Below are 26,053 nucleotides of genomic sequence, written 5' to 3' on the forward strand. Positions count from 1 at the left end.
TGTGTGTGTGTGTGTGTGTGTGTGTGATATGAAGAGGGGCATGGGCCAGCATGTGCCTGTTTAAGTGAGGAAGTGGAATGTGGTGGGGAGGGGGGCAGGGGCACATGGGTGCACCAGCGGGGAGGAAGGAATCTTCCTCTTTGGTCTCTACCACATACAGGCTGAGCTGTGGGCCAGTTCTGAGTGAAAACCACTGCCTCCTAGCATTGCCTGCCCCTACCCAAGTCTACCTGGAGTGGTCCTGCATCCTGTTTCCCAGCTAGATCAACTTTACATTGAGGTTGGAAACTGAGGCTGGAGCCCTTGCCCTGTGGCCTTGCCCTGTGGCTGAGCAGGGAGCTTTATGCAAACCCCAGGCAGGGAAATAGATCTGATATTGCCCTGGAAATGTTTCTATCAGCTTCCTGTGAGGAGGCTTCAGAGCTCCAAAAACCATGGCCTGAACTTGAGACAGAGGGAGAGCCCAGGACCCAGAGTGGCCCCTGTCACTATCCCTCCACAACTCAAGGGCCCCCTTCGGCTGCCTATTAGCCCTGGCTTCTATTTCAGCACTCTGGCCCACCGCCACCTGGTCCACCTTTCCCTCCTCTCTCCGTTGGCGCCTCCGCCAAAGCACAGCCTGCTTGCCCTCCTCACACCTGTCATCCAGACTGAGGTCCTGCGCCATTGCCTTGCCTGTGCCCTCTGCTTCGAATGCCTGTCCTTCTCTTCTCCACCTCACATTGGAACTGAGCCCATCCATCTAGGTGTCACCTGCCCAACTTCGTCAGCGCTGGTATACACTCATCTAGTGCCCCGGTGTGACAAGCAGTTGGCGGTGATACCGCAGTGAGTGGTTTGCAATGATCACAGCCTCTACCTTCTCCCAGCGATGTGGGAACTGTGTCTCCCACTGCTCGACTTCACTGCAAAGACAGTACCAGGGTCCCTTTACCCTCCCCAGTGCCTAACACGGTGCCTTGTCCATTAGGTACTTGGTGTTTGCTCAATGAATGAGTGAATGAACACACAAATAACACTTTACTGCCTTCTATTGTAATGGCTCTGCAGGGACACCTCCCACCCTTAGTCCAGTACTGTGTGCCATGTTCTGCCTTAGGCACCCGAGTCTCTGTGTTCCCAGAGTTTATTTTTATTATTAATAAAAAAAAAATAGTAACAACAAAATGGCTAACATTGGTCAGCCTCTTCCCATGTGACAGGCACTGATCAAAATATGTTACACGTTGTTAGTTGTCATTAAGTAGACTTTGATTGACAGTGACCTTATTATAACAGAATGAAGTGTTGCCCAGTCTGTGCCATCTTCATGGTCACTGGTAGGTTCGTGTCCATTGTTGTGGCTATTGTGTAGGGCCTTCCAACCTAGGGGGCCCATCCATCATCGTAAAAACAAAAAAGTTATTTGACCCCAGGTGTGTCAGAATAGAACTGTGCTCCGTAGGGTTTTTAATGGCCGATTTTCAGAAGTATATTGCCAGGGCTTTCTTCCAAGGCACCTCTGAGTGGACTCTAATTGCTAACCTTTTGGCTAGCGGCAAGTGCATTAACCATATGCACGACCCAGGGACTCCTTCCAGCACTATATCACACAGTATTCTGTTGCAATCCATGAGGTTTTCGTTGCCTAACTTTCAGAAGTTGATCGCCAGGCCTTTCTTCCTAGTCTGTCTTAGTCTGGAACCCCTGCTGAAACCTGTCCACCATGGGTGATCCTGCTGGTATTTGAAATACCGGTGGCATAACTTCCGACATCGTAGTAACACATAAGCCTCTACAGTATGGCAGACTGACAGACGGGTAGTGGTGGTGATAGGCTTTACCGAGACATTGCTCTGTGTCAGGCACCAGGCTGAGTACTTTATGCATATTATCCAGTTGAGTTCCCAGGAGAATCCCCTGAGGTAGTTATTTTTATCATCCACTTCTTACATGTGGGGAAACTGAGACACAGTAAGGCCAAGTTAACTTGCCATAGATCACATAGCCAGTTACTGGTAGAGCCAGAGTTCAGCTCCAAGCAGCTGCTTCCAGAGCTTCTGCAGGTAACCACTGCCCCTCGCAGCCCCTCGCTGCCTGTGCGCCCCCAGTTCAGCAGGCAGCCATCTTTGTTCCTGGCACGGACGTGCATTTTCCAAGCTGAAGAGCAGAGCAGGACAGACCCGAGTAGGAATCTGGGGTGATTTAGGGTTCACGTTAAAATCTATGCAAGTGCAGAGGCAGTACCATGGGGAGGAGGCCAAGGATTCTGAGGGGGGACGTCTGCCCAGGAGATTAATGAGAGGGCAGCCGAGGGAGGAAAGGAAAGAAGAAAAATTACTGCCCATTATACCTGTCCTTTGGCAAGGCCGGGTAATTAGCAAACCCTCAGCAATAAAATATTTCATTTCAGTGTAATTGCAAAGTAATTATGTGGTATGGGTTGTGTATTATTCGTGTTGATTAATAACACTCAGGTAGTAATTAAACATCTGCTTCATAACCCTGCGCAGCCTGAAGCCTAACATCCAGAGACACGTGAGTGCACACACACGCACGTGCACACACACACGCACACACACACCCGCGAGCCTGTGCAAAGCTCACTCACATCGCGGTGCTTGTTTACATGTGTGTGTGTTTGACAGAGCCTGGCTGAGTTAAGAGAACCGCGCCCACCACCATACAACGGGGTCTTTGTGTCCCCAGCCTTGCCTGGGAAGCAGGGAGGGGGCTGTGCCACCTTGTAGCCCCACTCAGAATAGAATCTGAGGGCTCCAGCATGTGTTTTTGGCTGAGCTGTGTGGTTAAGCTGGGTTGGTAAAACCCAGCTGATGTCAAGTCAGCTCCAACTCACGGCCACGTCATGTGTGTCAGAGTAGAACTATAGGGTTTTCCATGGCTGATTTTCTGGAAGTAGATCGCCAGGCCTTTCTTCCAAGGCACTCTGAGTGGACTCTAACCTCCAACCTTTTGGTTAGCAGCCGAGCATTTTAACCATTTGGGATTCAAACTGGGTGGGTACAGTTTGTACTCAATTTGGGGCAATGTGCTGTCCTAGAAGTCACTGCAAACTTTGTTGATCAGCCTCCTCTCCTGCCCTTCCTAGACCAGGTTTGGCTTTAAGTAACCAGGTTACTTCTTCCCAGCGGCAGGGGGGTTAACACCCCAACACACCCATTGTTGGTAGTAGACTCATGGCGACCCCAAGTGTGCAGAATACAACTGTTCCATAGGGTTTTCAAGGCTGTGACCTTTCAGAAGCAGATTGCCAGGTCTGTCTTCTGAGGTACCTCTTAGTGGGTTTGAAACCTCCAAACTTTCATTTGCGCCACCCAGGGACCCCTTAGTGCAACCATTAAGACCAGATTTGATGCCCTGGTCCCAGAGGCCCCAGGACAGAGGCACAGGACAGTGGCCTTGGTGCCAGGAACCCTGGTTCTCTCCTGGATCCTGCCCTCACTTGCTGCGTGGTTATAGGCAAGTCACCCCACTTCTCTGTGCCTCAGGCTCCAAGTCTGTAAAACAAAGAGAGCTGAACTCGGGCCTCTAAGGGCCATTCTAGGTCTGCTGTGTTTGGATTCTAATTTGGTTTGGACTAATTAGGAATTATTCGGAGACAATTTAAATCCAATATATATGATCCTTGGTGAGTAAACAATCGGAAATAATTTGTTCCTTTATGACTTCTCAAAGACTCACTGATGAGCACTGAGAACCCAAGCTAAAATCAATAGCTTTTATTTTCCAGACTGAGAAATTGCAGATTCCGTGTACTGCTGGGCATTGCAATTCATTCTTGTATTTTAAAATTTTATGTTTATGTTTATGGACTGCCATTAGGTAATATGGATCCATCCTGAAGGTTGATTTTTTTTTTCATTAACTTAACTCATTTTACTTATTAGTTCACATTTATAGCTTGGGTTTAATAAGCTCACAGTGTAAAAGTCATAAAGCAGCCTTTTTCTTTAACAATATTTTAAAATCAAGATTCTTCTCTGAGTCATCCTAGGTTTATTTGCTTGTAACTTGCTTCTCCTGTGAGCTCCGCCAATTCCCACTGGTCCTTTGACCTTGAGCTTTAGTGTCCTCTTTGGTAAAATGGGAAGGTATCACTAGGTAATAAAAGCAATGATGCTTTAAAAAAAACCCCAAGTGTTTAACAAACAAAACCCCAAGAATTTCAGGAAGAATACCTCAAGCATTTAACAAACACTGTGTTCAAGGTCCTTCTCAGGTGCTGTCTTGATGAATCCCATATTCTTAGAAAGTAGCTTTATTTTTTCTGTTTTATGTTGTTGTTGTTAGGTGCCATCGAGTCGGTTCCAACTCAGAACAACCCTATGTACAATAGAACAAAACACTGCCCGGTCCTGCGCCATCCTCACAGTTGCTGTTATGCTTGAGCCCATTTTTGCAGCCACTGTGTCAATCCATCTCATTGAGGGTCTTCCTCTTTTTCGCCAACCCTGTACTTTACCAAGCATGATGTCCTTCTCCAGGGACTGATCCCTTCTGTTTTATAGGATAGGAAATTGAGGATCAGAGAGGTTAAGTGACCTGCCAGAGGCCACACCGTTGGTGAGAGTAGTGGAGCTGAGATACAAACCCAACATGTCTAAATCCAGAGTTGTCATCTTCCCTCCCATACCTGCTCCACATCCCCTCACCCGGCCAGACTTAGAGTAACCCTCCATATCCCCTCTCCCCATCTCTGTATCTCCACAACCAGGTCCTCCTGCTCCTCCTCTTTCCATTCTCTCCTCATCTGTTCCTATTTGACTAGGCCCTTGGCTGCTTTTAACCTACCAGAAGCACACCTTTGCTCTATGACCCTCGGGGGCTCCTGATTGCCTGTAGATAAAGTTCATCATCCTGGGCCCAGCATTCAAGGACCTTAACCATCCAGCCCCTGTCTTCTCTTCCCACTTGGTCCCAACAGGCAGCCTTGGCTCATGGTCCTGAACACCTACCCCATACTTGGGTACCAATGTGCCTTTGCTCATCCTGGTCCCTCTGCCTATGGTGCCCTCCTCTCATCTCCAATATATAAATCTGCTCCCTCCTCCAGGAAGCCTTCCCTGTAGCCCAAAGAGGAAGAGGCTTCTCCCTCCTCTGAACTCCTGTAGCAACGTTATGAGCCCCTCCTTGGCTACAGTGAACTGTGGAGACGTGGACATTGGCTTGTCTTTTCCTCTAAGGGTGAGCTCCTTGAAAGGTGTAATCTGTGCCTTGTTCATCCTTCATGCTCCTGGAGTCCCGGTATACAATAAGTACTCAATTAATGCTTACCAAATGAGTGAATGCTAGTATTCCTCATGGTCTTCAGGAGACAGAACTCTGTTACATTCAGCGTCAGTCCAGTGCAAACTTAGGGAAAGATGTTGTCCAAGTTCCCTCTGCTTTCAGCAGCTCCGCCTCCTCCCCTCTACTGCATGCTTCCCTCTGTCTTTTGAGAATTGTCACAGTTCCCCTTGGCCAGCGACTCAAACATAAAAATGTTATTCTCTCTCCTCCCATCAAAACTTACCTGTCCTGGGATTGGATTGGACTGGACTATGGGATAGAAAATGATACTGGTGAAGAGTGAGCTTCTTGGATCAAGTAGACACATGAGACTATTTGGGCATCTCCTGTCTGGAGGAGGGGTGAGCGGGCAGAGGGGGGTCAGAAGCTGGCTCAATGGACACGAAAAGAGAGAGTGGAGGGAAGGAGTGTGCTGTCTTATTAGAGGGAGAGCAATTAGGAGTATATAGCAAGGTGTATATAAGTTTTTGTATGAGAGACTGACTCGATTTGTAAACTTTCACTTGAAGCACAATCAAAAAAAAAACTTGTCCTGAGCCCTATTTCCTCAGCTCATTGCTGGGCGAATGGCTTTCTAGTTTCTGGCAAATGATTGCCAAGCTATGATGTTAATAGTGAATTATGGCAAAAGCTAGACCCCTGAGGGCTGTATAGCACTCCATATTTGAGCTTGTGGGTCTTCAGTTCTGTAGATGAGGAAACCGAGGCCCACGGAGAAGGGAAAGAAGGACTTCCATAAGACATTGGCTGGAGTCTCAGTCAAGGTTTGCTGGGGAACTCTGCACTACTTCCTGGGTTATAATGGCCACTGGGATTAGAACCATAACCCTGTCAGTGGGCACTGCACTTTACAGTTTACATGTATTCTCGCTCAGGTATTCATCTCAGCAGCTAGGGGAGGTTTTCACTGAGGCTCAGAGAGGTAGGTCACAGGCCCTGGTCACACAGCCTGCCAGTGGCGGGGCCAGGGTTGGAACGCCAGCCTCCAGCCAGGCTCTGGCCAGCCCTCAGCCTCACTCTCCAGAGCCACTGCTGTTGCTCACTGATGTCCCTCCCGGCTGGCAGCAGCCCCATGCGTTTGCTGGCATGATCTGCAGGGTCTGTTCCCTAGGCTGGGGACAGGAAGCCCAAGGATCAGTGGAGGAGACTGAGCCAAGAGAAATGACAGGCTGAGGGCAGGAAGCAGTGGAGTCTGGTCTCAGGGAGTCTGGGATCCAAGAGAAGTGATGCTCGGCAGATGCTCATGGCGGAGCCCTCGACCTGGCAGCACCCTGTAAGGACAGGCCTGTGTGAGGACAGGCTCCTGTGAGGACAGGCCCCTGTGAGAACCGGCCCCCATGAGGACAGGCGTCTGTGAGGACAGGCTCCTGTGAGGACAGACCTCTGTAAGGACAGGCCTCCGTGAGACAGGCCCCTGAGGGACAGGCCCCTGTTAGACAGGCCCCCATGAGGACAGGCCCCTGTGAGGACAGACTTCTGTGAGGACAGACCTCTGTGAAAACAGGCCTCTGTGAGGACAGGCTCCTGTGAGGACAAGGCCCCTTGAGGACAGACCCATGTGAGGACAGGCCCGGCTGTCTGCCTTCGGAGCCACCTCCTGGGCTGCTTTGGGATGACCAGCACCTTCTGACTGCCCACTTCCCCATCCCATCCACCACCTGGAGTCAGGGCCTCCAAAAGGAGCTTTAATTGCTGGTGTCACACACACGTACAAAAGCCAGTTGCCACCCGGTCAGCCCCAACTCACGGGACCCTATATATGTCAATGTAGAACTGTGTTCCATAGGATTTTAATGGCTGATTTTTCAAAAGTAGATCTCTAGACTTTTCTTCTGAGACACTCTGCGTGGACTTGAACCTCCAACCTTTCAGTTAGCAGCCGAGGACATTAACTGTTTGCACCACCCGCGGTCTCCTACACATTTACAGCGTGCTCTCATTTACAGACTGAAACAGATGCAAGGTTGCCCACCGTCCTGCTCCACACGCACTCTGTGCACAATTATTACGCACACAGCCCTGAATGTCTCCAGTTCACGGTTCCATCTTCAACACTCTAGATAGGCAGCATCCCACAGTGGTCAAGAGCTTCTGCTCTTAACATCAAATATTGGTTCAAATTCATCCTGTGCTGTTTAACAGCTGAGTTACTCAGCCTCAGTTTTCTCATCAATAAAGTGGGAATGCTGCCCCCTCAGTCCTCACACTGTTAGGATTAAATGAGAAAATGTGTGGAAAGCACCAACCACAGGACTGTCCAGGCTCGTTTCCCATCTGCCCTGATAGGCAGTCTTGGCTCGCGGTCCTGGGTACCTGCCCCACACCTGGGCACCTTCATGTCTTGCTCACCTGGTCCCTTTGCCCAGAGGGCCCTCCTCCTATCTCCACACACACACATCTTCCCCCTTTTCCCATGAAGCCTTAATGGGTCCTCGATTAGAATCAGTGTTGCTTTTATAAAGGAAATGAGAGCAGCAGGAACCTGATACTGGGCATCTCTGTCTGGGAGCCAGATTCATGGGTTTCAGAGCTCATGGCCTCTCAGAGAGAATACAGTATTAAGACGGACCAGACCCCTTTCACAGATATGCAAGCTGAGGGCCCAGGAAGACTGAGTGCTCACAGCGTTGGGGCTGGAACCCGGGACTCCTGCCTTGTCCCTGGGGTCTGTAGGGGTCCACTGCTGCTGCCTCTTCTGGGAGTGAAAAACGCTCCTTCTGGGAGTCTGCTAATTGGGTGGGTGGTCTGCTTCTCTCAGCGGGTTTCAGGAAGTGGGGGTGGAAATGAAAGGTTGAGATTGAGGAGTCTCCCAGGTGAGCCTCTTAATCAAGTGTGTGTGTGTGTGTGTGTGTGTGAGAGAGAGAGAGAGAAAGAGGCCCCAGAGAGGCAAGGGAGATGCTAAGAACGAGACTGAAAGAAGTCAGATCGAGGCTGAAACACAGACGTTGGGATGGGACTGCAGAGACGGGCTGCAGGTGACTGTGCAAGGCCACGCGAGGATGGCACATCTGTATGTCATGCGGCTAAAACCATCTCCATTGTCACCTCTTCTCTGCAGCCGTTTATTTCTTTATCATACCCTTTTGGAAAAAGCCTGGAATGGCACCTCTCCCAGGGAGTTCGCCTGCCCCCCGCTTCTCCCCAGTTATCGAGCGCTGGCTGTAGCGCTCAGCAGCTTGTAGCGTCTGGCATGACATTAGCGCTCACCAGCTTGCAGAGCGCTAATGACATTTGCGTTTTGCTGGCTGGAGAAATGCGTGCTGTGCATGGTGGATGGCTTGAGTGGATTCATGAGCAGGTAGGGAGTTCGAAGACTGGAGGGAGGTGTGCACGTGCTGGGCAGGGGGCACACGGTGGTATCTAAGAGGCAGAAAGGGGGGCAGAGGGAAGGAAAGACTGGTGGAATTTTAGAGACCAATCTGTCTAAAGATTTGCCAAGGACGCAAAGCAACTCCCAGTCCGGTGCTCCAACCCATCCCCCACCCCACACGCATCCTATCCTCCTCTGCATCGGCTCCCTAACATCTACTGAGCGATTTCTGTGCCAAATGCCATGCTGGGGGCTTCACAGACTTAAAGTCAGTTTAACTCCCAGCAATCCTCAGAGGGAAGTGTTGTTATATCCCTGTAATATAGATGAAGAGACCGACGCTCTGAGATTGACCTATCTTTCTCAGGGTCCCACTTCTGAAAAGAGGTTGCTCCAACATTCAGCCAAGGTCCACCTGCTCCAAAGCCCACGCTCCTTACCACTCTGGGCACTGCCTCTGCACCTCAGGCTTGAACAGAGCCAGAGAAAAATTCTCTGCCCTAGTCCAGGTCTGGAAACCCTGGTGGCATAGTGGTTAAGAGCTATGGCTGCTGACCAAAAAGGTTCCAAAAAGGTTGGCAGTTCAAATCCACCAGGCGCTCCTCGGAAACCGTATGGGGAAGTTCTACCCTGTCCTATAGGGTTGCTGTGAGATGGAATCGACTCGACGGCAATGGGTTTTTACTTAGTCCAGGTCTGAGTAGAGGTGGGTCACATCCACCCACAGACAATAGGCTCCCACTGTGTGCCCAGAGCTGCAAGTCTGGAGAAAGCTCCAGGCCATGAGTCAGGAGAGACCCAGGATTCAGGCCTCACTCTGCCACCAACTTGCTGTGTGACTTTGGGCATATCACTGACCCTCTCTGGGCATCAGTCTCCTCCTTGGTAAAATGAGGTCATTGATCTGAATGAATGGAGCATCCCAGGAATGTATTTTCAGATGAAAAAGGAACTTTCCTTCAATGCTCTAGGACTCCCAGAGTTTTTCCCCATTCACTCAGACATATAAAATTATGTTTTACATCAAAGCAAATCATCAAACATTTGTCAAGCCTACCAGCTCTGCTAAGGGCATTGTGCTAGACACCGTAGGAGTGATGCTTGCTTGTTTTCACCCAGGACATGCACACACAGGCACGTGTGTATTAGAATTGTTTCCAGATTAGTTCGGCAGGGACCTAGATGTTGGCTCCCCAATTTTATGCATAACCACAAGCCCCTACAGTGTTTGCCTCATCACACTGCCTCCTGCAGGGCTCAGAGAACATTACAAACAAAAAGGAGACCTTGGGCAGGTGAGCTGATGGGATCTCCCTGCCAGGCAGTCACAACCGGTTCTGTTTGTCTCTGGCAGGTGGAAAGCCTTGAGCTTGCTGTGGCCAGAGCTTCTAACACTGTGATCCAAAGAACTCGAACCCCTGGCATTCAACTTTTAGAAACGTGGGCACAATCTTTTTGCAGCCTTCTCATCTGGCCACCCAGGTAAGGGATTCAGGCTTGCTGCCATGGGTTTTCTGCTGCTTTTGTTGTTGTTGTTGCTAACAGTGACCATCAGCAGGACACCTATTATTCTTTATCCCAGTGCCCTACTTTATTCCATCTTTAGCAGAAGACCCGAATGTTTAAGACTCTAAAGTCCACCAGACCTGGGTTTCGCTTGGAACCACCACTTACTAGCCATGTGACCTTAGATGGGATACTCAAATTTTCTGTGTCTCAGCTTCCTCATTGGTCAACTGAGGAAGTAACAGCAGCCACCTCTTGGGTGTGTGGTGAAGATAAAATGAAGAAATATATGAAATGGGCTTAGAACAGGTCCAACACATAGTATGCTAAGAACCCAATAAAAGTTAGCTATTTTTTTTTTTTATTAGTAATAGAATCCCTGCACTCACTGACAGCAACCCAGAGTTAACTCATTCATACATTGATAGTGTGTCTCGTGTGCTAGCATGGGGACTCCAGCAGGCCAGGGCTTGTGTCTGTCGTGGTCTTAGTTGAATCCCAGAGCCAGCACAGGAAGCTGGTCCATTATTCACTGAATGCATGAACAGATAAATGAAGATGCTTTACCTGCCCTCTGCAGAATCCTCAGAACAATCCTTGAAGTCTGTGTATTAGTGAGGATGTGGGTTTGGTTGTGTGTAACAAACCCCCAAGATGACAGTTCCTTAAACAAGATTATTGTTGTTGCTATGGTTAGCTGCTGTCAAGTCAGCCCCCAACTCATAATGACCCGAGGTACAATGGGATTGGACTGTTGTGATCTATAGGTTTTCATTGGCTGATTTTTCAGAAGTAGATTGCCAGGCCTTTCTTCCTGGTCGGTCTTAGTCTGGAAGCTTCCCTGAAACCTGTTCAGCACCACAGAAACACACAAGCCTCCGCTGACAGAGAGAGCTGGTGGCTGCACTTTAAATGCGTTGGCTGGGAACAAACCCAGGTCTCCCACATGGAAGGCAAGAATTCTGCAAGATAGAGATTGATTTTTCTCTAAGTAAAAGTCTGCACTGATAAGACAATTCTTCCACATAAAAGCATTAGGGGCCCAGGTTCTTTCTGTCTTGTGGCTCCACTGTCCCTTGTCTATGTGATTCATGATGATCCACTGCATTGCTACAGAAGGGGAAATCAGGGGAGGAGAACGCACCCCGTTCTTTGAAGAGGGTACTTACGTCACTTCCACTCACATCCCATCGACCAGAACTCAGTCATGTGGGCACACCTAGCTGCAAGAGAGCCTAGGAATTATGGTCTTTATTCTGAGTGGCTATCTACCCAATTATAATTACACTACCATGGAAGGAGGGGAAAATGGACACTAGGGGATGCTGGCTGTCTTGGTCTTGCTAGGTAAGATGATCCCCATTTTTTTGTCAACCTTACCTCCTCTCTCCACCCCCCACAACCAGTGATCTTTTTACTGTCATTATAGTTTTGCCTTTTCCAGAATGTCAAATAATTGAAATCATGCTATAGGTAGCCTTATCACACTGGCTTCTTGCACGTAGCAGTATTTAAGATTCATCCACATCTTTTTGTAGTTTGATAGCTCATTCCTTTATATTGCTCAATTATATTCCATTGGATATACCACAATTTGTTTATCCATTCACTTATTGAAGGACATCTTGGTTGCTTCCAGTTTGGGGCGATTATGAATAAAGCTACTATAAACATTCATGTGTGGGTTTTTGCGTGGACGTAAGTTTTCAATCAATTGGCTAACTGCCTAGGAGCACCATTGCTAGATTGTATGGTTAAGATTATGATTAGCTTTGTAAGAAACTACCAAGCTGTTTTCCAAAGTGGCTGCACCATTTTGCATTCCCCCCAGCACGGCAGGCAGTTCCTGTTGCTCCACGTCCTCGCCAGCCGTTGATGCTGTCAATTTTGTGGATTTAATCCTTCTGGTAGGTGTGTGGTGAGGTAGTGGTGGTTGGGTGGTAGAATTCTTGCCTTCCTTGCAGGAGACCCAGGTTCAATTTCCAGAGAATTCACCTCACATGCTGCCACCACCCATCTGCCAGTGGAGGCTTGAGTGTTGCTTGAGGCTGAACAGTTTCAGTGGAGATTCCAGACTAGGATAGACTAGGGAGAAAGAACTGGCAATCCACTTGCGAAAATCAGCTTATGAGAACTCTGTGGCTCACCACAGTTTGATCCACAACTTCTAATGGGAATGGCACAGACAGGCAATGCTTCCTTCTGTTCTTCATGGGGTTTCCATGAGTCAAGGCCAACTCAATGGCAGCTAACAACAACCACAATGAAGCACCTCTCAGGAGACCTGGGGCCTGCCATGGGCCCTCTTTCTGGAGGACCAACTGCAGCCCTCCACCTTCACTCTCCACTTTTCTGAAGCCCCTCCAAGTGAGGGAAGGGGAAGGAGATGGTCATTTATTAAACAGGAGCTGGCGTCCAAGGGGGTCTGTGCAGGGTTCCTGGGTCACATGAGCAGGCTACCCTCCTGGCCCCAGCTGTTGTCCACCCAGCAGCTCTGTTAGGCATTTAGAGCATGGTATGAGATTTCATTTGAAAAAAGATTGCTCTGTAGAAAGAAGATCGAGAACCCCAGCGTGCGATGCTCCCTCCCCGGCAACTGCGGCCTAGCCTTTTTTATGATCTTCCCAATTGCTTGGTTCTGGTCAACCACAAACCTCTGGGCCTTCTACTGACGCACTCCATCTGGTGCTGTGACTCACCACGCAGGCCACGCCTGCTCAGCACCTCCCTGCCTTATATGGTGTGCTGGTGTTTCTGGGTAAATGGGTATTGAATTCATGGACCGAGCTCCTACTGTGTTCCAGGCCCTGCTTCAGATGGTGGACACAGAGTGAGCAAAACTGAAAGGTCCCTGTTCTTGGGGGTCTCTGCCTTGCAGGGCAGGGGTCCTTGTTCTCCTCCGGGAGATCTGCTGAGGGCAGGAACCCTCTCTGGGTATCCTGCCCCAGCCCCTTATTCAATGCTTTGCTCTTTGCTGAACCATAGTCAGGCTTGCTGGATGTTTTTTGGTTGATTATTTTTCATGCTGTTATTTTAAACCCCTTACCTATGCCGGATGCTGCAGAAATGCTATAGTGACTTGGCCCTCACCCTCTAGAACTTGGGGTTGGAGATGCAGCCTGCAATGGACCCTGGAGAGGGAATGAGGCCCCGTTAGAGATCTGCATGCAAACCTGGTCAGGGGCTGTGCAAGAGCAAACCAGAAGAAATCTGGCAGGCCCCCCATTCAGTCATCATTCATTCGACAGCACTCAAGGGCACCTGCCAGCACCTCAGCCATCACTGGGTGTTACCCCTGTCCTTAGGGGACTCCCAGCCTCTTATAAGGGAGACAGACATGAAAATAAATCCTGTCATCCAAGGTGGAGAATGAGAGCATGTGGAGCTGAAATACGAAGAAAGGCTTGAGCGGTTCAAAGACTAGAGGGGGATGGGACTTCTGTGTGGGGGAATCTGGGAATGCAGTACATTTGAGCTGGACTTTGAAACCTGGGTATGGTATGGGGCAGGTGAGGATGCTGGGGAAGGGCATTCCAGGTGGAAGAAACAGATGGCAACTGTCTATCCATCAGTCTATCTATCTATCCATCTGCCTACCTATCCATCCATCTATCCGTCTGTCTGATATAATGTTTGGTGAAGTAGGGGGCCAGCAAGGGTGAGGGAAACCCTTAGTGAGATAGATTGGCATGATAGCCACAACAATGGACTCTAAACCCAGCGGCCTTTTTTTCTGTTGTACATAAGGTCGCCATGAGTTGGAGTTGACTCAGTGGCATCTCTGTAACTGTTTATATCTCTCCCTCTCTCTCTCTCTGGCTCAACTGGATGGCATTTATGTATCTATCTACCTGGACAGATCTATTTATCCACCTATCTCAACCCAATGGCATCTTTGTATCTATTGATCTTTTGATCTATATATCCATTCGTCCATCCATCTATCCCTCTTGATACTTGCTTGAGTTCTGAATTGCAAGAAGTTTTGGATATTTCTGGAGGAGCCAAAGCCTGCAGGGTGAGAGGTACTGAGGGGTCCAGTCTGCCCCTGTGGTCACCTTGTCTTTGGTGGCTGTGGACATCTGACCCTCTCCAGTCCTCAGTGCCCAGCCCTGAGCCTGGCATGTGCAGAGCACAGCCAGTGCTTGGTGAATGGACAGACAGGTGGACAGATAGCAGATTCACTCCCATATATACTTCCCCAGCCCCAGCCCAAATAAATGTATTAGGTGGTTGGAGACACCAGTCTCTTTGGTTGTTTTCCTGTGACAATTTTATTTCTGCCTCTGTGGAACAGCAGAAGTTTTTGAGCAGTGGAACGAACTCAAGACAAATAAGTTCTGAGCTTATCACTTTCTCTGTTTCAGTCAGAGAAGGCAGTGTGGTGTGTGCCCTGATTTCAGACATGAGCGCGCCGGTCAGGCAGGCATGTGTTCAGATTCCAGCGCCAAGGCTGGGTGACCTTCGGCATGTTATTTAGTCTCCGTGAAATTCTGTTTTCTCATCTAGAAAATGGTGGTACTAATAGCAACCAACTCACAGGGCTGTGATGAGCCTTAAATTAAATAATGGGTGTAAAACATGTAGCAGCGCTCGAGGTGCAGAGTGAAAGGTCTAGAAAGGATGGCAGTGGCGGATTTAATGACCCGCTGACACTATTGGTTGCAGAAACTTCTCTCCTCCAGATTTGAGTGGACAGCTTTTCCTTTCAAGACAAAATTATTTTTAAAAGTCATTATTACATAAGTGATCCATGCTCATTAAAAACCCAAACAGTACAGAAGGATTGACATGAAGAAGCCAATGCTCCCTCCCCCCACCTGCCAGCTCCATCAGTCTATTTCTCCAGCAACATTCCCTTTGAATGTGGAGCTTTCCAAGCCTGGAACTTTTCCCTTTCTTTTTTTTTCCCCCTCCTTAAGGCCAGGAGTCAGGTGCACAGTCAGGAGGGGTCAGTTGCCAGGTGGTGGTTGTGTAGAATTGCCATCCAGGCCAGAAGTCCTGGGGCTGGTGACTGAGTGGTCCCATTGGAGCCAAGGGCAGCCTGGGGTGTCCAGTACTTCTTTGCTATGAGCTCTTGAGTATCATCCTCTGTAGACCCAACACTCTGTGGGGTCCGGGGATCTAAGGCCTGCCACATTTGGATGAGGCCCAGAGTGCCAGGCTCATAGATACCACTGCAGGTCACATTCCCTGGGGCCCCCTCTTCTGCCATGGGATCCTAAGGTTCAGTCCTGCCCACACCTTTGATGTCCCTGGCAAGACAACTGCTTACTGCTGTCCAACTTCTGAGAGCCTGCACTTTGTGCCTGTGTCCTCTGCTTCCATGTTCCTTCCCTCACCTGGAGGAGAGCCTGGCCTCAGGCAAAGGAAACCTGCATTTGGCAGCAGCAGGGCCTAGCACAGGGCCCACCTCATTGTCATTGTTGTTAGTTGTCATCACGTCAACTCTGACTCATGGTGATTAATGTATAACAGAACGAAACGTTGCCTGGTCCTGCCCCATCTTCACGATCATTGGTAGGATTGAGTCCGCTGTTGCAGCCAGCTCATGGAGGGTTTCCCTCGTTTTCACCGACCCTCCACTTTAGCATACATGATGTCCTTGTTATAGTCAGTGCTAAATGGACTTGCAGCAGGTTTGATTTTACCCCCCAACACTAGGGCACAGGATGGGCTACCTGCCTTTATTTGTCTGAAGCTGATTTAATCTTCCTTTGAGTCCCTTTCTTCCTATTTGGAAAGACATGCAATCCCAGTCATGTTGGGGAGGGGTGTTTCTGGCATCCTAGAATCATGTGGAGTCTTGGGGGTCTCTGGGGAAAGCTGCTGGCCTTCAGCCACACGGAACCCCACCAAGAGACTCCATTGCTAAGCCTGGGGTCTGGGAAGGGCAGACAGCAGAAGCTACTTCCGTGCCAAGCTGAACGCAGCTGTGGTCTTTGGTTACAACTCCCAGCCTTGAGTTTTGGTATTTAGACCTCCAGTTCCCCTTGGGCATCTCAGGTCACCCCAAGGTCTTGCTGTTCTGGGAACAGGGCACATAAGCCTACTGCTCTTGGATTCCACAAAATCCCCTTCTCTTGGCTGGTCTCTGGAGACACGGAGATGTTCTGCAACCTTCTCCCGAGACCTGCTGCCTCTGTTTCCCTCTCTTGTGAGGGTCACTCCCCTTCCACCTTCAGGGACTCCAGCCTCATGTCCCTCGAGGAGTTTCCAAAATCCAAAAGGTAAGCTGTCTTCCTAGGCCCAGCAACTTCTGTGTCTGGCCTTGGAAACCAGCTGCCCCCAAAGTATGGGACCCCAAGATTTGGTCACCGTCTCGGGAGAGGGGAAAGAAGAATTCCCATAACAGAGTGAATAAATCAGGAGACATCATCTCAATAAGTTATCCTGCCACCCATGTTGGTTGCAACTAATAAGTCAGTATCATTCTTTTATTGAGCACCTACTATAAACTGGATTCTGTGTGAGACTAGAGATAGAAAATCAAACAAGACAGACATCGAAGAGCCCCGTTTAACTAGCGGTTCTCAGACTATGATCCCCAGACCATCAACGTCACCTGGGAACTTGTTGGAAAAGCTGAGTTTTGGACTCCCACCCTGACATAGGAGCTCTGGTGGCACACTGGTTAAGGATTCTGCTGCTAACCAGAGTTGACAGTTTGGAATCCACCAGCCAAAAAACCCCAAACTGGTTGCCGTCCAGTTAATTCTGACTCATACTGGACAGAGTAGAGCTGCCCCATAAGGTTTCCAAGGAGCAGCTGGTGGATTTGAAATGCCGACCTTTTGTTAGCAGCCAGCAGCCAAGCTCTTATCCACTGCGCCACCAGGGCACCCTACTCTGACATAATCAGAAACTCCGGGGTGGTACCCAGCAATCTGGGTTTTTACAAGCACCTCGGGGGATTCTGATGCTTGTTCAAGTTTGAGAACCACTGAGGCCAGCAAGCACCGGAAAGCTGGTCTGATACACTGTGATGAATGTCACATAGAAGTGCTGACCGAGCTCACCCTGGGGAAGGTAGGAGGTGCTGGAGAAGGCTCAAGTTTTATGAGTGATTTAAAGGCAGACAAAGAAGTCTGTGTGTGGTTTAGGGAAGGGAAGTGGATTCCTGGAGGAGGGGTGCCCACGTGCAAAGGCCTGGACGCATGGTGTACCAGAAGCCTTCCAGAAGCTAGCTACAGGAGGTTCTTCCAGGATGGAACAAAAAGAGGTGTAGGGGAGGGAGGGGCAGTAGGCCTTTTATGCTGTGAGTTTAGCCCTTTCCCCTGGAGCACTGGGGAGCCAGAAAGGGTTTATGCAAAGAAGGTGGAAGACCTATGCCCTGGGAAGATGGCCAGGAGGATGGGTGAGTGAGGGTGAGAGGCCCCTGGACTCCATTGCAGGCATCATATGGGCCAAGCAGGGGACAGGCTGCCTTTTGGGGGGAGGGGGCAGGGTGGAGCCTGCGGGTGGGTGGAAAGAAGGAGTTAGGGTAGAGCTCGGATAACCTGGGTCGTGGAGGAGCCCTGACCTCTTGCCAGAATGTTCCCTCAGGGGAGCCAATGGAGCGCTGGAGCCCAGGTAGCCAGCCGTCTTTTGTCCCTCTCTGTCTCTGTACCTGGCACCTCAAAGGTGCTCAGTAACCATTAGGCTCTGTAATAACTCTTCAGCACTTCCCCTTCCTAGGGAGGAGTCTCCCTGTGCCTGCCTTCCTCCCCTTCTCGTTAACCTTCCCTGGGACTAAGATACTGACTGCGCAGTGGCTTCTAGGCTTGGAGTAGCCCAGAACCAGTGCCATAAAGTCAATTCCGACTCATAGCGACCCTATAGAACAGAGTAGAACTGCCCCCATAGAGTTTCCAAGGAACACCTGGTGGAGTAGGCTTGGAGTGGAGGCACTGAGAAATGCAAAACCAAATCCAGACCCTCTGAGTGTGAAGCTGGGGCAAGGGCCCAGGTGGGAGTCCAAATGGGGACAGGAGAAGCTGAGGTAGAAGCCGGGGTGCGGGTTAAGGCATGGACCAGGACGAATGGGAGCCCCCTGGCCTCCCCACCCAGTTCCTGGCTTGTGGAGCCCCACAGGAAGGAGGTGGCAGGGGAGCTCCCCAGTCCAGCCCCTTCCTCAGAAGTCCCAGCCTTCTTCATTGCCTTCCTAGGACTAGGCAGGCCCATCAAAGGGAACGGGGCCTCTCCAGGGCCTGGGGCCTCTCCCAGGCCTGGGGCTCCCTCTTGGGAAGGGGCCTCCTATGAGCTCATTCTGCGGTGAGTGGTGTGTCAGCTGCCTGGGAGGAGGGAACTTTGCAAACTGCAGCAGAGCTCCTAGTCTTTGGGGTGGCCAGAATCAGGGAGGGGGCAGAGGTACATCTGCAGGGCACAGGGTGAGGCAGGTATGAAGCAGGTGGCTGGCTGCAGGGCCAGATAGGGGCCCGTTTGACCAGGTGGGCACAGTTTTGGGTTTGGCAGCTTCTGCTTCCTAAGTACTCGCTACTGGGGCAGGTTTAGGCTAAAGTTTGGTTGGAGCCCTGGGATCCACCCTGGCCCATGTGTTCAAGTATCATGTTAGCCCCAACCAGCAATTAAGTGCTGATTTGTGATGAGTGCTCAGAGGAGCTGCATTTCCAGCTGAGGAGGTGCCAGCCAGGGCCTGCCCTCTAGGCCCCCTTCCTCAAGGTGGCTCAGGCTGTTTTACTCTTTCGACTCCACGGTAGTAGGTTAAGGTTTGGAATTCTGAGTACATAATTAGCTTTTTAGGGAAGTCCTCAGCAAGGGTGCATGGCTTCACAGACTCACTGGACTGGAACGGGGTCTCAAGGTCATCTGTTTTGATCCTCCTAAGAGGTAGCCATGGAACCTCTACTTACATACCTCTAGTGATGAGGAGCTCACTACCAACCAAGGGAGCAAAGTTCAGACTGCTCTGAAAGTTCTTCCTCTGCTTTGCACAGGCACTAAGTTCAAATCCTCCCCTAGCCACTCACTATGTGGCCTCAGGCAAGTGACAACCTTTCAGAGCTCGGGTTTCCTTTCCTCTAACATGGGTTTGATAAACACCTGCCCCTCACTTGCTGAGAGGCCTAAAGCAGACATTTTTACAACCATGGGCAAGTCAAATCTCTCCACAGTGCATAGACCCTGCACCCAGACAGGTCTTCTCTGATCATCTCCAGGTCCTACATCCTGAAGCATCACCAAGATAAATGTAAACTGCACCCTTGGCTGTGGCACCTACTAGGTGTTTGTTAGGGATTGAATTGTGTCCCCTCAAAATATGTATTGAAATTGTGGCCACTGTACTTGTGAATGTGATCCCGTTTGGAAACAGGAGTTCTTTGTTAAGTTAATTAGATCATACCAGTGTAGCGTCCTAGACCTAATCACTTCTGAGTTATAAAAAGACCAGGATAGACACAGAGACACCAAGGAGCACCAAGCATCGCCAAGAATCGCTGGCAGACACCGGAAACTAGCAGAGAGGCTCAGAGAAGGAATTGATACGGCCGAGACCGTGATTTGGACTTTTTTAGCCTCCAGAGCTGTGAGAAAATAAATTTCTGTTTTTTAAAGCCACCACTTGTGGTGTTCCTGTTACAGCAGCCCTAGGACACTAAGACAGTGTTCAGCAAAGGTCCCTCAAACGAACCCATCAGTGCCTTAGAGACAGTCCTTGGCTTTAGCTCACTCAGTGGCCCCAAAGCACAGAATGCTCTCAGCTGCCATGCAGGCCCTGGTCTCCAAAGGCCACAGATTTAGTTGCGACTTTCCAGGGAGGCCCCAGTCTCCCTGCAGCCTCCTTCCTCAGCTGCTCCCTCCCAGGCTCTCCTGACCCCAAAGTGGGTCTGTCAGAGGCCATCCCCACCCTTCTGCAGAATCCTGCCACCTCCACCAACCTGGAGCTACACAGCCTGCCTGGCAGTACTGGCCTTTCTGAGGCTTCCCTGAGACCCTGCACGTTTAGACCCAGTGCTTCTGAGTTTTAATGTGGTCAGCTGGTGAGTCTGTTCCATTTCCTGGCATTTCATAGTTAAAAAAAAACAAGAAAGTGCCTGACGTCAAACCACGAGGGGAGAAAACCTGGGGGAATCTGGTGGTGACTTCACGCCTCCCCCAGCCACCACTGCGTCCCTTCCCCACAGGGCAAGGGCACCTCCTTTGGCCACATCATTGGCCCTCTGCACTGTTGTTTCGTTGTTACTTTTTTCTTTTTGTTTTTTTAACAGCTTTATAGAGTTATAATTCACATACCATAAAATTCACTCGTTTACAGCATACAGTTCAATGATTTGCAGTAATTTAGGGAGTTGTGTAACCATCACCACAATCTAACTTTAGAACATTTCCATCACCCCCAAAAGAAGCCTGGTGCCCATTTGCGTCAATCCGTTTCCACCCCCGGCCCCAGGCAACCATCAGTCTACCCCTTGTCTCTGTAAGTTTGCCTTGCTGGACATTTCATACACATGGGATCACACAGCATATGTGCATGCCTGTGTTTAACAGCCTGGTGGTGGTGGGTGGGGTCTTTGTCACCTCAGTGTTATGTCCCATGTCTGCTTGATGACTGACCAGCCAAGGGCAAGTTGTAAAGTGTGCTTTTTCAGAGTTGGAAGAACTCCTAGAGGCTTCTGAGCATCAGCTTTACTTCAGTGCAAGGAAGAAATCCTTTGTACCCAATCCTTGACCAGGTTCCCGCACGCATCTGCTTGAATACACCCAGTGACAGGCAGCTCACTACCTCACAGAAACTCAAGGAAACTCGTATGTCCTGATCACATGCTAAATGCCAGGACTGCTGTTACCATTTGGACTTTGATTCTATCCTCTGAGATGCAATGAGTTTGCCACTGAGGAAATTGTAGCTCAGAGAGGTTGAGGCACTCACCCAATGTCACACAGGTAGTAAGTGGGGGGGGGAGGGAAAGGAGGGAGCAGCCAGGATTTAAACCCTGGGTCTCTCTGATTTCAGATCCCTCTTTTAACAACTATACTGCATTTCTACTCTGCCATGGGACTTCTCATCTTTGTATCCAGGTGAAATTTGTCTTCCTATACTTGCCCCATTGTTTCTAGCTTTGCCAACCAGACCCATACAGACTACCAACCTGGATATGGGGGGTGAGGGGCAGTCAGGGAAGACTTCCTGGTAGAGGTGATATTTAAGTTGGGACTTGAAAGATGAGCAGGATTAAATAGGCAGAGCTGGTAGGAAAGAGGAAACCCTGGTGGCATAGTGGTTAAGTGCTATGGCTGCTAACCAAAGGGTCGGCAGTTCGAATCCAACAGGCGCTCTTTGAAAACTCTGTGGGGCAGTTCTACTCTGTCGTATAGGGTTGCTATGAGTTGGAATCAACTCGACAGCACTGGGTTTGGCTTTTTTGGGGTTTGGTAGGAAAGAGTTTCTAGGAGCTCTTTTAACTGCCAGCCCTTTGAATATTTCACAGCTGTTGAGGCTGGAGGAAGGAGCCCTCGTGGCACAGTGGTTAAATGGTCAGCTGCAAGGCTGGAGGGGAACTACTAATAATATCTGCTCTCACTGTCCATTAAGTGGACCCAAACATCACCATTAAGTGGTGTTCTAGCAACAGTGCTTAAATACCTCCTGAGACAAGGAGCTTACCACCTTACCTGGGAACCTGTTCCATCAAGGCACAGCTCTGGCTCTAGGCTGGGCTGAAGACTGTCTCCCTGTAGCCACAACCAGCTTGTGGCCACACAAGGTATGGCCCGTCTGTCTTCCCACCACCAGCCTCAGAGAGCTGAGCACAGCAGGCCGCTCCTGGGGGCAGCCTCATCTTGACCTAAATGTGCCCAGTTCCTTCATCCATTCTTCATGGTGTGGATCATAGACCCTGCCCTGGTATATCCAGCCAATGCCCTTGGACTTGGAGGCAGGTCAGGGTAGTGATTAAGAACATGAAGCCAATGCCTGGTGCACATCTCAGCTCTGCCACTTTTCAGGTGTGACCTTGGACAAGTCCCTTAAGCTCACTGTCATTCATGGCCCATTCTGCTCATGTGTAAAATGGGATAGAATAGTACCATACCAGCCTCTTAGGGTTACTATGAGGATTCATTGAGTTAGCGCTTGTGAAGCGCTTAGAGCCGTGCCTGGCACACGATGCTATATTAGCGTTCGCTATTACTGGAGCACTGACATTAAACACAGGGGATGGGAAAAAAAAAAAAAAAACCTTTCCTTCCTTGCTGCAAGTCTAGACCTTATGAACACCTAATAAATACACACATTATTTACAATAGCAGATATATATATACTTTGCTTACTATATGCCCCGCTCTGTTTAAAGTGCTTTGTGTAACTTATTTAAGCCTCACCTCAGCCTTATGAGATAAACACTCTTAGTATTCCAGTTGTACAGATGAGGAAACTGAAGCACAGAGAGGTGAAGTAACTTTCCCAAAGTCACACAGCTACTAAAAGGCTAGTAAGTTAATAGCATTCAGTTATTCATTCAAGTAGTATTGGCTATGTGCCATCTACCCTTGCTGGACACCTGGCCCCTGGCCCCCAGGAGTTCACAGTCTGATGGAGGAGACAGACACGTGAAGTATCATGTGCTAAGCGCCGAATCGAGGGAAATCCAGGGAGCTGTCATGGAGCACTTGACACCTGTGGCTGTGGTACCTACTTAGGCCTGGGAAGACACCAGGGAGGGCTTCCTGGAGGAAGTAATATTAAGGCTGAGGTCAGGAAGGGGCTGGGAGCATAGTTTGAATGAGGAGCTGGTGGTGAGAGAGTGTAAGGTTGTAAACTGTTGGAGGACCCGTTAACTGCTAAATCCCATCCTAAGATGTTCTAGCAGCCCCGGGGCAGCACAGGGGTTCTTCGGTGGCCCATGAGCTGTGGCATCGCAGGTGTTCCACACAACCAAGAGATCCTGCGGCAGCCCAGCACTGCAGGGCAACCTCGGGGTTCCATGCTGGTGTCCCAGGATTGCTTCCAGCTCCCAGTGTGGCCTTGGTGCCCTCTGGCAGCGCAGGGATCCTTTGGCAGCCCAGGAATTCTCTGGAGGCCCAGGAGTACTGTAGCAGCTCAGGGGAGTCCAGACTTTTTAGACCTGGCCATTCTGTGGCAACCCCTGGGATTACGCAGCAGCCCCCAGGGGTCCGTGATGTCCCAGGAATTCTGTGGCAGCTCCGGGGTCCTTTGGCCCTAAGTCCCAGGACAATTCTATGGGCTGTGGCTGCAGAAAGAATATGCAAACTCATAGCAGATAAAGGCCGTGATTGGGGAAGAAGAAAATAGCACGGGAAGGGGCTGTACCCAAGGTGCAGTTGCTGTGAGTCAGTCCCCACTCGTGGTGTCCCCAGGTGTGTCAGAACAGAACTGTGCTTCATAGCTTTTTCAGTGGCTGATTTTTCGGAAGTGGATCTCCAGACCTTTCTTCTGAGGCACTTCTGGGTGGACTCCAACTTTCCGGTTAGCAGCTAAGTGTGTTAACTGTTTGCATCACCCAGGGACTCCTGTTTTTTAGGCGTCTGTTTCCTGAAGGCCACTTTATACCCCTTGCAGCTCCTTTACACCCCTGGTGGCTCACAGAAGCCACAGTGAAACCTAAACTCTGATCCCGGAGGCTGGGCCAAGATCAGATGGGCTGGAAGTGGCAGAAGTAAGCCTCTGTCCTGGGGTCGCCCCACCTCTGCCAAGAGGGCCGCCAGCCTGAGGTGAGCGTGGCCATGAGCACCTGTCCCCTTCTGTGCCCAGGGGCCTTTCTTCCGAGGCACCTCTGGGTGGACTCTAGTAGCCAACCTTTGGGTTAGACCATTTGCACCAGCCAGGGATTCCTTAAGGCTGAAGCAGGAGCAAAGTCTAAGGAGCTGTGGCTGGAGAGCCCCCTCCCTCCGGGGCCTGGGGGAGCCGAGAAGGCTGGACTCCTTCCGGCTTCCTTCCTGCTGGAAAGCTGAAAATTAGCCACCTTGGTGAGGTCTGCAGGGAGCACTCTCCTGACTTGTAGGCATATGCCTTGGAGAGGACTCAGGATGCACTGTTCCCTGGATACAGAGGCGCCATTCCTCAGAACCCTGGAGCAGCAGGCAGAGTGGGGAGGGCGCTGCTCTGCACTGCGGAGGGGGGGCTTCCATACACAGGACCGGCCCCTTACTGGGCTCCTGTGAGCTGGGCCTTTCCAGGCGGGCCTAGCTGGGTTCAGTCCCAGCCCCACAGTCCAGATCATCTGAGTGACTTCACCTCTCTGGCCTCAGGCCCTGAGTCTGCAGAAGGTGAATGGCCCCGTGCCTGTTTCACGAGGAACTTGAGGTGCTAAGTGGGATTGGGGCAAGGCTTCCTTGGATAAAAGCATGAGAAAAGTTCCCATTCCACCTCGGGAGCTGTGCATTCCTGAGCAAGCTCCATAGCGCTGAGCCTCAGCTTTCTCATCTGTAAAATGGGAATGAAATGAGATAATACTCAGGATGGGCCTAGCGCAGTATAGGACATACAATAGTTATTCAACACATGTTAGTTCCACCCCCATCACCCCCACCCCCAACCAGAGAGGACAGACAGGGGAAAGAAGGTGGTTCTCCAGAGGAGAGGCCCATCGGGCCCCACAGAGGTCAAGTCTTTGTGTCTTTGCTTTGAGTGAAACCTCCCTTTTCTACCCTGGTAAGAGCCAGGATGATAGCTACCCTGTACCAGCACTGTGTTGAGAGCTTTACACTCATGATCTCAATGATCTCATTTAATCCTCCTACAACACTATAACACTATGAGATAGTACTCTGGTGATCCCCACATACAGACAAGCAAACCGAGGCACAGAGAAGGCAAGTAAGTTGACCAAGTTCACACAGCTAATACCGAGCGAGAATTTCTAGCCGGGTCTACTTGATTGGAAAGCCTGTTCTCTAACCACCTCTCCTCCCAGGTGTCTTTCCAGAAACACCCAAGGGAGAAAGAGGGGAACTGTAAGCGGGAAACCAGCCAGAGAACGAGTTGGATGATTAGTGCCTGGGTGGGGGCCCATCATTGGTCCAAGTTTGCCTGACCAACAGTTCCAGTTGGCGGCCAGTATAAGCAGGAGAGGGTAGGCCGAAGCTGGGTTTGAGCCAGGCTGGCTCCTTGAACCATTGGAAACTGTCCCCAAAACAGTATAGAGCCTGCAGGTGCTGGGTGCTCCCTTTTAGTGCCCCTTTTCTAGAGAAACTGGGGGTAGGGAGGGGCTGGACCCCTGGTCTGAACCAGCTCCGCCTATACTTGAGAGGAAGAGGCAGGAGGGAAACAGACATGGTAACTGGGAGAGAAGGAGGGGTCCAGCAACCCCCAACCCATTTTTCTTTTGCAGCCAAGTGGGGATCAGAATTAAGCAGCTAGATCTCTTCTGGAGCCAGGGTAGCAGGCTTCAGGCAGGAAGAAGTGCCCTAAAACCAGTTCCTGTACCTCTAGCCTACATTGTCCCCAGTGGAGCCCCCAGCCTAGTGAGGGCCTGGAAATCAGGCAGCCAAGCCCTGAGCCACTGCCAGCACTGCCAGCTACCAGACCACTTGGCAGACTATTCCAGAGAGCTAGTATCCCTGCGGAGCTCCAAGCCTCCGATTAGGAAAGCAGCAAAGAGCTTTACTTTCTCTGGACTGTGGGCTTTAGGGTGGAAATGATAAGATTGGTCTGGATTAAGTTGGAGGGTAAAATAATATTTATCCTCAAACAATACTCTCTGGCTAGGACCAAGTCTGGGCCCTGGAGCCTCGGGGAGCAGAGGCTGCCAGGGGAGTTAGCCGCCCTACTACCTGGTCTCTAGGAAATCTCACCTCCTCACCCACCCTCTGCCAGACTGGTTCCACAGCCCACATTCACAGCCCCTGTTCTTAAAACGAGAAGAAGCTAAGGCTCAGTGTGTTATTATCCATAGAGTACTTGGCCTGGGTTATTATCTCATCAAATCCACATAACCATCTTGAGAGTCAGGCTTATTCCCCATGAATACATCCAGATTCACATCCCTA

The 26,053-nt window shown here is 50.2% G+C and overlaps 1 protein-coding gene across 11 annotated transcripts in view; it reads left to right on the top strand.

Annotated features, from left to right (window-relative positions):
* The window catches only part of TSPAN18 (tetraspanin 18), a 269,240-nt gene that overhangs the window by 138,553 nt on the left and 104,634 nt on the right, over positions 1 to 26,053 (top strand). For 6 of the 11 annotated variants that reach the window (XM_049890971.1, XM_049890972.1, XM_049890963.1 and 3 more), the window contains one exon: positions 9,954 to 10,081. The exons of 4 other annotated variants lie outside the window; for them this stretch is intronic. The gene's annotated coding sequence lies outside the window, so the exon portion shown is untranslated. Of the gene's footprint in view, positions 1 to 9,953; positions 10,082 to 11,936; positions 12,013 to 26,053 lie in introns of all 11 variants that reach the window. One more of the 11 variants, XM_049890964.1, reaches the window with a different exon arrangement.

Source organism: Elephas maximus, chromosome 7 (assembly GCF_024166365.1).
Source record: "Elephas maximus indicus isolate mEleMax1 chromosome 7, mEleMax1 primary haplotype, whole genome shotgun sequence".
NCBI classification, from domain to species: domain Eukaryota; kingdom Metazoa; phylum Chordata; class Mammalia; order Proboscidea; family Elephantidae; genus Elephas; species Elephas maximus.